General features: G+C 38.7%; 1 long non-coding RNA gene across 1 annotated transcript in view; it reads left to right on the top strand.

The window, feature by feature from the left end:
• The window catches only part of LOC111773977 (uncharacterized), a 141,619-nt gene extending 130,529 nt beyond the window's left edge, over window positions 1-11,090 (top strand). Inside the window, exon 3 of the long non-coding RNA XR_011437286.1 lies at window positions 10,978-11,090. This is a non-coding gene — a long non-coding RNA (uncharacterized lncRNA). The remainder of the gene's footprint in view (window positions 1-10,977) is intronic.
• Window positions 11,091-11,624: the final 534 nt, after the last annotated feature.

Below are 11,624 nucleotides of genomic sequence, written 5' to 3'. Positions count from 1 at the left end.
GAGAAACACTCATCCACTCTACCCTGATCTCTCACTTCTACAACATCCGAAGCACTGATTGTCCGAGGCTCTGGGTTTGGTAATTATTAATTTACCTGCCCTGCACTGTGCTTAAATGATATATGTGAGTGTGTGATTGTGCATGTATGTATTTGTGTATGCTCACACACTTCCATTCTCCTCACACAGAAGACCATACAGGGACTCTCTCACTATTCCTCTCAGTGCTCAGCACTGGGCTATCCCAGGGTAGGTGCTAGGTACAAATTTATGCAAAAAGCCAAGGGCCACTCACAAAAATAGGTTTTGTAAAACTGTATTATGCATGTTTCTATGACAGAAAAGCCCATGTCAAACTAAATCTGAGACTATTGGGAAGGAGACTAAGGTGAATTACCTTGCCTCTAGTAAGTATCAAGTAAAATATGAATTCTTAGTAAACACTACAGACAGCTCTCTCCAACTTGGTCCCCAGCTTCCACCACTGTACGTGAAAGGACATATGGTAGTCCATTAGGATCAGATTTCCTCATTCATATTCTATATTTAACATTCCTTAGTCTTGTTATGCCTGGAGATTTAGTACTTTTGGTTACTGTTCAACAACTCTTATTATTCTTCCTTGAGACACTCAGGAAATGCTTGTCTACCTCAACCCTGAGTTGTTCATACTTCACAATTTAATTATTTCAAGCACTAATGCCAAGTAAAGATAACTCTTAGTTTATTACTCACTGAACTGGGTAGACCACAACAGCTATGTACACCATGTGACTAATGAGAGGCAAGAGAAGCAAGCTAAATTAAGTGGGCAATATTTTTGACCTCCCTAGAAAAAGATTCCATAGGAAGCTAAAATCTGCTACCAAAGCAATGGGCAAAAGAGGTGCTAGAGATGTGATAAACGTGGGAAAAGAACAGTAGCTTTTATTGAGATTCTACTGGTGTGAAGTACTGTACTTGGCACTTTATGTACCTTATCTCATTTAACCTCATCAACCTAGTGAGGTAGGAATCATAGCCCTGATTTTACCAATGAGGAGGACAGGCCTCCTAGGTATTCTCAGGTTCACACAGCTAGTCATGGGCCTAGTTTTTGAACCACTTCTTTTAAAAAAATTTTTAATTGTAAAAAACACATGACATAAAATTTACCATCCTAACCATTTTTAAGTGTACAATTCAGTAATGTTAAGTATATTCACATTGTTGTGCAACAGATCTCTAGAACTTTTTCATCTTGCAAAACTGAAACTCTATATCTGTTGAACACCATCTTCCCCCTCCTCCCCCCACCATTTCTTTTTATAAACCAGTCAAAAGTAGTATTTTGCTTATTTTTTTTTCTCCTGTTATATCCTTCTTCCATTTTCTCTGCCCTCTCATGATACCATATACTTTAAGTTGCCCTGGTCTATCCCAAGTTCTCAGGATGTTACTTTTCCTACAGAGTCTGTGCAGCAAACAACAAGGAATGGATTGCCGATGGAAGAAAATCAGGAGAAGATTACTTGGTTCTTGTAATGCTGGAGGTGTAGCTCTGTACTTTGCCTGTGTTGAGGGAAGCTCTCAGCATAGGCCATTATTTCACTGAAAAATCAGTCGTGCCTGTCCAAGATTCTCACTTTGGCACCCAGCCACATTCCTGTGGCCGGGATTCCAGCACTGCAGCCTCGTGACAGCATCCTTCCAAAGTTCCATGAGGGTAGCATACACATGCCCAATCCAGGAAACTGCCTGGTGGTCCTGCCCACTAGAAAGGTTTTCTGTCCCTGGTACCGGACGCACATTCCTGAAGATGAGACAGAATGAGAAGGTACTGTGGCCTGTGGTGCAAGGTTGCACATCTTTGAATTTAGCATAGTGAATTGTCTTACTTGGGTTTACACAATCTTTGCATAATTCTATTTAAATGAATCCTTTATTAGATATTCAGAGAAAGGGAAACATTTATATTGATACATTAGAAAGCAATCAGGGCCCAGAGAGAGCAATTAAGAAATGCCAAGAGGAGCAGCAGACATCCCCCAGAGCCATCTCTCCAGAGTCTTGTGTCACCAGTGGACGCATCATGCAGTGATGGGCTCATGCTAGACAGCCAGCATCCCCAGGCTCCAGCCTGTGGGAACACACAGTGTCATTTCTCCCTGGGTTTCATGTCACCAAAGATGATGGAGTCACTTCTTTCAGATCCTGCAGTGCCGTTGTTCGATCTTGGTGAGACCAGGAGCTTGTCAGAGTTCCAAAGCCTTGATGGGATGCTGAAGTAGGCAGACCTGGTTTAAATCCAGCTCTACAACTAATAGCTCAATGACCTGGAGTGAGTGACATATCTTTTCTGTGTATAGGTTTATGAAATGAGATTATTAGAAGCAGCACATATATTTGCTGACTTGGTTAATAAATGTTAGCTGTTGTTATTTTTATTGTCTTATTATTTCCACTTATAATAATATAGCTTGGACTAGAACTTAGATCATCTGGTATTCTCAGAGAGTGGTCTGAAAATTATAGCCCATTTGCCAAATCTAGCCCACCACCTATTTTATAAACCAAGTTTTATTGGAACACATACATGCTTATATGTTGATACAAATAGTCTATGGCTGCTTTCATGCTACGTAAATTCTGCAATTCTACAAAAATTCTGCTACAATGGCAGAATTGAGGAGCTGTGTGACAGAGATTGTAAGGCCCACAAAACCTTAAATATTTACTATCTGGCCTTTCACAGAAAAAGTTTGCCTCTACCTAGGGGTTAAAGGATGTTCTAGAATGAGACCAACCTAGCAGCAGAAGTAAATTCTAAGGACAAAGAGTTGACATTATGAGGATTTAGAAATGACCTAGACTTTGGAGTGAAAAGACATGGATTCTAGTTTCACCTCTGTCCTCCCTAGCTGAATAACATTGGGCAAATCATTGCAGCCTGAGCTTAAATTTCCTTCTCTGTAAAATAAGATAAGACTATCCACTTTGGATATTGGTAGCAAGGGTTAAATTAAACAACTTACATTCAAGTCCTGTATAACTATTCAAGTCCTATAAACATTCATTCATTCATTCATTCACTCATGTGACAGAGACCAGATGAGGAACAGAGGGTTCAGAGTGAAAAAACAGACACAATCTTGGGCCTTATGGAGCTTATCTTCAGGCTGGGAAGACAGGCCACTTGATGTGTTCTATTTCCTAATTAATCAATCTCTTTATACTCACTTTTTTCCTTTTCCTTTTTTTTTTTTGCAGGGAAAGTTTCACCCTGAGCTCAACATCTGTTGCCAACCTTCCTCTTTTTTTCCTTTTCTTTTTTCCTCCCCAAAGCTCCAGCTCATGGTTATGTATCTAGTTGTAAGTCCTTCTAATTCTTCTATGTGAACCACCACGACAGCATGGCAACTGACAGATAAGCGGTGTGGTTCCACAACTGGGAAATAAACTTGGGCCACCGAAGCAGTGCGAGCACTGAACTTTAACCACTAGGCCATCAGGGCTGGCTCTATAGTCACTTTTTAAGAGATCCAATTTCAAATGTGAAAGCATACACTATAGGAAAATGTCTATACTTTATAATTCTGCCTTTGGCTCAGCCTGGGTCAGAGATATTAAGTTGTACATCTTTCACCATTTAGTTGGTTATTTGCTTTTATTCAAACAATGGATCAGCTGAGTCCTTCAAAAGAAACACATTCACAGAGTTAGACAAGTTGTCTGGTGAATGTGACACATGCAGAGATGCCCACAGGATGATTTAAGCCTTTGTGCATTTACAAAACAAAGTTCAACCAAGCAAAATGGTGCTCTGTAAGAAAAACCCAGAGACCAAATACAAACACACATCAATCGGCGCCGACTCATAAAACTCAACTAAGAAAAGAAAACATATGCCATCAGATATTTTTCTGTTGTTTTTTGCTTTTTCATTTAGATTACTTTTCATTTACATTACTTTTTTGGAAAATTACAAACAGTAAGCAGGCAAAAAATAAATTTGATTTAAAACATCCACCTCTAAATCATGTTTCAGCTGAAGGACAAAGGACTGCTTATTTGTTCTAATTCTAGGCCAGTGTCCAATTACACTTCTGTATGTCAATTTATCTAGAGTAAATATGCATTAAGAACATATCACTCCTCACTAATTTTATTAATAAGATTCTTTGAGTTTTCACTGCACTGTAGAAAGACTAATAATGTGTTAAAGATTTATAGTCTAGTATGAGATCTACCAATATCCCTATTAAAAGGGTTTCACTCTCTTAAAATAAAAAGCTTTTAGATGCTGGTCAGTCTACAGGCGTGTCTCCCAAGTTAGCCATCTGACCGTGGTTTCTACACCCTGGGCACAAAAGGGACATTTAGTATGAAAGCAGTAAATGAAAACTAGAGGCTGTTGTCAAATTGTCAGCCATTGTGCTCATATTAATAACCACTGCAGCTGTCTGAGGCTCAAATTAGCATCTTTGAAACAAGTTAAACACTTCCAGTACTATTTAGAGCCATTTCAAAGAGAACAACAAAAGTTTATGTTGAGATTTTTTGCTAGATGGCATTTAAAATAAAAATCTCTTCAGAAGCCTAAACTACCCTGTTTTGAGGTGCCATTATAGGATTACCTGATGAATCTTCATTTCCAATTAACTAAATATTCCAAAAGCTGGATTCATAGGCACATTAACTTATGCCCATGTGCTCACGAGAACTCATGTAAATTCTTGTAATTTAAAGAGAGAAGAGAACTTTCCCCGGAACAGGCACGTTTCTTACTTATCAGATAGCTGAAGTAGAGCAGTATTATTCCCGGCTCCTCGCTCTGGCATTTGAAGAGAATAACCATTTCTAGCAAAGACAACAATTCAGGTTGGAGCTAGGTGAGTATACCTCTTTGAATCTCCTGAGTTGAGGAAGAGGACCAGCATCCCTCCAAAGAAACTATTCCAAAAGCACATTAACAGTGGGAAAAAATGATCCATCTTGGGATTCGAGAATACCTGTGACTTGATACAGATGAGCTGGCAATGAGTAAGTCAGTCATTGTGTCAGCTGCCCCAGAGGGGCCTGACAGTTTTAACTTCAAGCGATATCATTTAGATTCTTCAGATGACCTCTCAGGACTTATATAGGGGAAACTTGCTGTGCTAAGCTCCTGAAATTAGTTTTCTGAATTGAACAGCGGTAAGACACAGCCCAATACCTAGGAGCAAATGAATTTATTTAGAAAATAAGGAGAGATGGCTGAGTATTTTATTCAAATGTCAAGTTCCTTCACCCTCTGACTGTTTCACTCTTAACCCTTTAAAGTCCTAAGTAATTAAGTAGATGAATATGCTATTCCATTATTCCCTTTGGATTTACACTATTGGGAAACACTGGATTTACTCCTGGGAAGTCAGAGTCCTGGGTTCTAATCTTGATTCTGCCCTGTCTACCTCACTGGGGCCTTAGAAGAACAAGTGGATAATATATATAAAAACATCTTGAAAAGTGTAAAGTAATGATCTATTTACTATATAAACATTTATTAACTCCCTACTCTGTTCCAGGCATAGCTACACATGTGTTCTCCCATACTTAGAAAAATATTACTCTACTTTTAAAATGAAGAAAAGAATACTCAAAAAAGCTGTTTAGCTTGACCCAAGTCATAAGAGCCATGACATGAAAAGCTGAGATATAAATTCAGGCCTTTTCAGTCCAAGTCTAGGTCCATTTGCTCCCATCTCAATTCTAAATTTACACTAATATATTAAAGAATGCTAAGACTTAAATGTCTTGTATGAAGTTAGCAGGTGACTTGAATCCTTTAAGCCAAAGGGCCCTAACCTTTTGTGGAAGAAGCTTCTATTAATTTCCTTGAAACCTGGAGGGTTGGTACTCACAGGGAGCTGGTCAGTAGGACAGGTGAGAGGGCAGTGCTGCTCCTGCATGACACTCCCTCAGAGTGCCAACCAGGAGAGAGAGAACAGCAGTGAAGAAGGTGGTGATGACCACTAACTTGGAGAGCTACCATGTACGCTGCAAAGTTCATTGGTAGCTTCACATCTCTTAATTGAGGGGCCTCACTTTTCTGCAAAGAAGTGCAGGCGGAGTCCTAGTGGGAATTTTTTGAGGGGTGCCTTTTCTTGGGGCACCTTAAATCTCAATAGGTAGGAAAACTCTAATTCTTAATTAGTAATGCCAACAGGATTGCAACCTAAAACTTTTGAGTCTATTCATCCCATACAAGTCATACTTGGATGAAGTCATGCTTCATTCCATACAAGGCATAGCTGAGAACACTTATGTATTTTTCCCTGATCCTATACAGGTCAATAACCTTCCTTCTTATTTTCCAACAGACAGTGATATTTTAGACTCATATGCACAACTCTAAGACCATAGAGGAATATGATTCAAATGATTCTGTCTGGTAGCATGAGTCAATCTCAGAAGCCAGCTTACTCTAAGCTCTCTATGTGCATCAGCACAGAAGCCCCAGTCCAGGTAACAGCCTCAATGACTTCTTCCTAGCAGTTGGCATGGCCTATTGTTGGGAGGGAGAAAGCTGCCATGCAAAATGGCTCCTTTCCTTTGTAACATCAGCTCTACAGCCAGAGTCAGAATGCCTTCACTCTCCAGCCATTTAGTGAAATGCTTTTCAGGTTCACCATTTTCAGGGAACTTCCTTTACAGCGTTTATTAATGAGAAAAAAAGATGATTGGACCATGCACTTGTAGGGTGGACTGGAAAGTAGTAAACTAACATCCATTCATTCACAAACAGAAGAATTTTATACATTGTATGGAATTAATATGTCTGGACTGCAAACAGCAAAGGAACTGAAGTCTAGAATCCTCTTTTCCCTCTCCTTTCCCCTACCTTATCTCCCTTAAATATATTCAGTATTCAGGTAATGGAACAGAACAAATCAATTGCTCTATAGTGTACATAGGAGGATTCCCTTAAAATGAACTACTTAGTAAAACTTCCATGGTGCTGCAGGAGCCATCTTCGAGCACTATAAGGGGGAAGGAGATATGTCCTAGTCCAGCCAGGTGTGAGAGGCACTAAGAATTCCTCTCAGTGAGGACAATCTGCCTTGATCCAATTTAGAGCCTTCAGCTTCCCCGGCCCTTTGGCTCTTGATATCTGTTGCTCCTGACCTCACTTCCTCCTTCTCTCTACTTCCCCTCTCCTCTATATGCCCTTATCTCTGTTATCTTGATCCTAGGTCCTGGCACCTGATCCTAGAGACTGTCTTCACTGACAACTTGAAAATAGAGTTGTCCACTTAAAATATATCATGCCCACAATTCCCAGTGGGAATAAAAGCTTGTTGAGTAAGAACTCAGTCTATTCCTAGTTAATGACCCAAGCAGCAAAGATGTTTCCTTGTTTCAAGTATTTACATGAACTTAAAAGAAGTTGGGTTGGAACTGGATTTGAGGAGTTTTCTTACAACAATTTCTTTTTAACAGAAAAAAAGTAAAAATGTTCCCAAGGAATCCCAAGAGGCCGCTTAGCCTGGCTGTCTGGGATTCCGTGCTTTCTCACAGACATTCAGGTACTAGGACAGAAGAAACCGATTGCTAAGTGAAGCCAAAAACTTCTTGTGGTCAAATAAGTATTCCAATGTGTGGGCAGGAAAAAGAGGTCTAAAATGAGCTGTCTTCGCATATACTTTGATTGCTGCTCAATTTTTTTTTCCTCTATAAACTGGCCATTTGCTCCCAGGGCATCTGTCTTGTCAGTGTAATTTAGTGCTTATCAGTCTGGTGATGGAGAAAGTGATGAGGTGTCACCATCACTTGCTTGTTAGCTATACTCTTCCAAGTAGAAGTACAACTCTAGAAAGAATAATTTATGGGTCCATAAATTAAGAGGTGGGAAAAATGGATCTCAAAAAGTGTGGCCACTGCTGGTCTCATGAGTAAAATAGCTTTAAGCAAAATGAAGACAGCGTTGTACAAGGTGTCTGTAGTGGGTTGAATTGTGTTCCCCAAAAAGATATATTGAAGTCCTAATCCCTGGTACCTGTGAATGTAATCTAATCTGGAAAGAGGGTCTTAGCAGACATAATCAAATTAAGATGAAGTCATACTGGATTAGAATGGGCCCTAAATCCAATGACCGGTGTCACTGATGACCTTCATTCTGAGTGGCAACTCAGCTAGGTTTCCCGTTGAAAAGTGGATGGAGTTAAGTTTTGATTTTCATGTAAAGCCCCCCAATTTCATGGGGTTTTTATGAAAAATCCAAGGAGGCTACGCAAGTTCCTCTGCTTAGTCCAAGTCTCCTTGATGTTGGAACTATGTTCTATCGCCCTTCACCACTCAGCACATGATCCCTATCTGCTCCCTCATTGATTGTACTTTAAATGGATTGCCCAATAGATCAAAGCTTTTAAACTAAAAGTGTGCATAAAAACTAGCTCAGAAGTTCGTAAACTAATGAAGATTAGGTCGTCTTCTCAAAGATTCTGGAGTGAGTTTGGAGTGAAGAACTCAAAATTTCCCTCTTTTTTTCTTTTACATTTCTCTGTCAAATTTTTCTTTTCAGTCATTCTCTGTCTCTGCTTGCCTCTTTTCCTTTCTCTCCATCTTAAGCCTGATGAAAGGTCCAAGTGAGTTTGGGGAATAACAGAAATGAAACTCACAAACACCAAACATTTCTACTCTTAAGCATTATTGAGCATGAAAAAAATTTTAAAGCGTACGAGAAGAGCACAGTCCCAAGATTCTCAGACCTTGCTGCACAGTAGAATCAGCTGGGGAACATTTAACAAACGCCAATGCCTGTGCTCCCCCCAGACCACCTAGATCAGAACGACTGGTGGAGGAGCCGAGGCATTGGTAAATTTTATTAGCAACCCAGGTGATTCCCCAGGTGATGGGCAGGCAGGGTTGAGAATCCTTGGAGTAATCAAAGGATATGACTGCATAAATATGGGTCCACAATGTCCTCTTCTGTTCCTCACTGGGATGCTCCCAGGATGGTGACAGTAGACAGCTGCTAAAACGTAAGGAATCCACCAAGGCTGAGAAGTTCTCTGCAAAGGGCTCCCGGATTTGTACCCCTCCCACTCCTCCCACCCATATCAGCACCCAGAAGGATCTTAGGCTACTAGGAAGCCAAGCACTGTGCTTTCAGCAAACCATGGCCCCCAGGCCTAACTTCTGGGGTCCTGGTCCTGACATTTGGCTACACTGTATTGAGGCTATCTCTCTTGTTCTGTGTCTGTGTTGCAGATTATACAACCTCTATACAAATTGACCTAGAGATTTTCCATTTATTCTCCTTAGGGATCCAGGAACATTCCTGAGTATGACATACAATTATCCTTTTCATCCTCTCCTTTTCATTCTCAGGGATGTACATTAAACGGCAGCCACAATCTATTCATTCTGCCTGTCTAAAATTTAATGAATTATCCTTCTAATTAATTATTCTTTATTATAATGAATTTAACTGGAGAGAGAAGTCACCACTCAGTGTCCCTCCCATTTTCCTGATAACTTTTTGATATTTTGCCAAAAAGAAAAGAGAACTTGGAGCTGTGCAGTGGTCAAAACAGAGCTAATATTTAAAATTCATTACTTTTAATTTTTAATAGGTGCATAGTGTTTCATTACATGCCTTTACCTAGTTTAATTAACCAGTACCATACTGACAGACACAGACAATCATGAAATGAATATGTTTCTACATATTCTACATATGTATGTGCTATTATACCTGTAGGACAAATTCTTAGAAGTGGAATTTCTGAGATGAGGGGAATATGCATTTATAATTTTGAAAGATATTGCAAATTACCTTCCACAGAGTTGTCACTGTCCCACCACTGATGTCTGAAATGGGCTATTCCTCATATCCTCACTAATGCAATGCAGTATCAAACTAGTTTGTCTTTGCCATTCTGATGGCTGAAGATGGAATATCACTGTAGTTTCAATTTGCATTTCTCTCATGATCAGTGAGATTGGACATCTTTTCAAATTTTCAAGACCTATTTATTTTCTTATGAACTATTTCTTTATATCTTTCAATTTTTCCATTGAATTTTTAGTTTTTTTCTCATATTTACTTAAATTTAATAAATTAGGAAAATAAGTCTGTTGTCTGTGATGTATGATGCAAATACTTTTTCTTAGATGTCCATTTAACATTATTTATGCTGTGGGTTTTTCTCTTGCAGATTAAAAGATTTATTTCCATAAATATATTGATTTTTTTATGATTTCTGGATTTTTTGTCATGCCTAGCAAAGTCTTCCCCTCTCTGCAAATATATATATTTTTTTCTACTTTAAAAATTTTTTTTCATGTTTACTGAAACTTTTTTTTTACCTTTTTTCAAGTTTTACTTTTTTTCATGTTTACTGAACAATCCCTTTTTCCCACTGATAAGCAATGCTATTTTTATTATGTACTAAATATGTTTGGGGGTTTATTTCTGTACTGTATCTTAGTCCATTAATTACTTACTTAGTAATTAATTAATTACTTAGTCCAATAATTACTAACTTTTCATAATTTACTATCTGATAGGACAAGGCCTAGCTCATTACTCTTCTATTTCATAATTTTTCCTGGCCATTATTGCTTCCTAGTTTTTCCATATGAACTTAGCATCAGTTTATCTAGTTCTAAAAACAATCCTGAGCATATTTTGATCATGATTACATTAAATGTGTACATTAAATTAAGGGAAATTGATATATTTATGATGAGTTTTTCCAAAAACAAGGTATATATTTTCATTTGTTCATCATATTTCGTATCCTTCGTTAACATTTAAAAAGGTTCACACAAATCTTGCACATTTCTTGTTTAAGCCTAATTTTTGGTTATTTCATGGGTTTGGGTTCTTTTTTCCTTTGATATTTTGAAAAAGATCTTTTCATCCCTTATAAAATTTAACTTGCTGAGATGTGTATATATAAACATTATTGATTTTTGTATATTAAATTTATATTCAGTATTCTTATTTTCCAGGAAGAACCAATGCCTCCAAGACACAGCAGCACAAAAAGTCATTAGGGGAGGGGCTGGCCCCGTGGCCGAGTGGTTAAGTTCGCGCTCTCCGCTGCAGGCGGCCCAGTGTTTCGTTGGTTTGAATCCTGGGTGCGGACATGGCACTGCTCATCAAACCACGCTGAGGCAGCGTCCCACATGCCACAACTAGAAGGATCCACAACGAAGAATATACGACTATGTCCCGGGGGGCTTTGGGGAGAAAAAGGAAAAAATAAAATCTTTAAAAAAAAAAAAAAAAAGTCATTAGGGGAGTAGGAAGAAAAAAATACAGACATGTTTGCCTACTCAAGAATATCAGATTTTTCCTTTCCACCTTGAATCTTAAAAGGTTTTATTTTAGGATCAAGGCAAGGAAATTTAGACAGTGAACATATTTAACAAACAGAAAATATAAATTTATTCCAAAGGGGTTTAGATAAAATCATCAATTATAGTTCAGTAATCAAAATGGTAATGCAACACACTTAGCCTTGCATTCAAAGCCTTATCCTGGAGGATATAGATTCCCTGTCCACTCATCTCCCAATACTCCTCAGCATCCCTATATGACTCCCATTCCAGTCATGGTGGTCTCCATCCTGTGGCTGATACCCACCACCACTGCT

This window comes from Equus caballus, chromosome 1, assembly GCF_041296265.1.
Source record: "Equus caballus isolate H_3958 breed thoroughbred chromosome 1, TB-T2T, whole genome shotgun sequence".
NCBI classification, from domain to species: Eukaryota; Metazoa; Chordata; class Mammalia; order Perissodactyla; family Equidae; genus Equus; species Equus caballus.
Note: the sequence above shows the minus strand (reverse complement) of the source record. Positions and strands in the feature narration are given on the sequence as shown.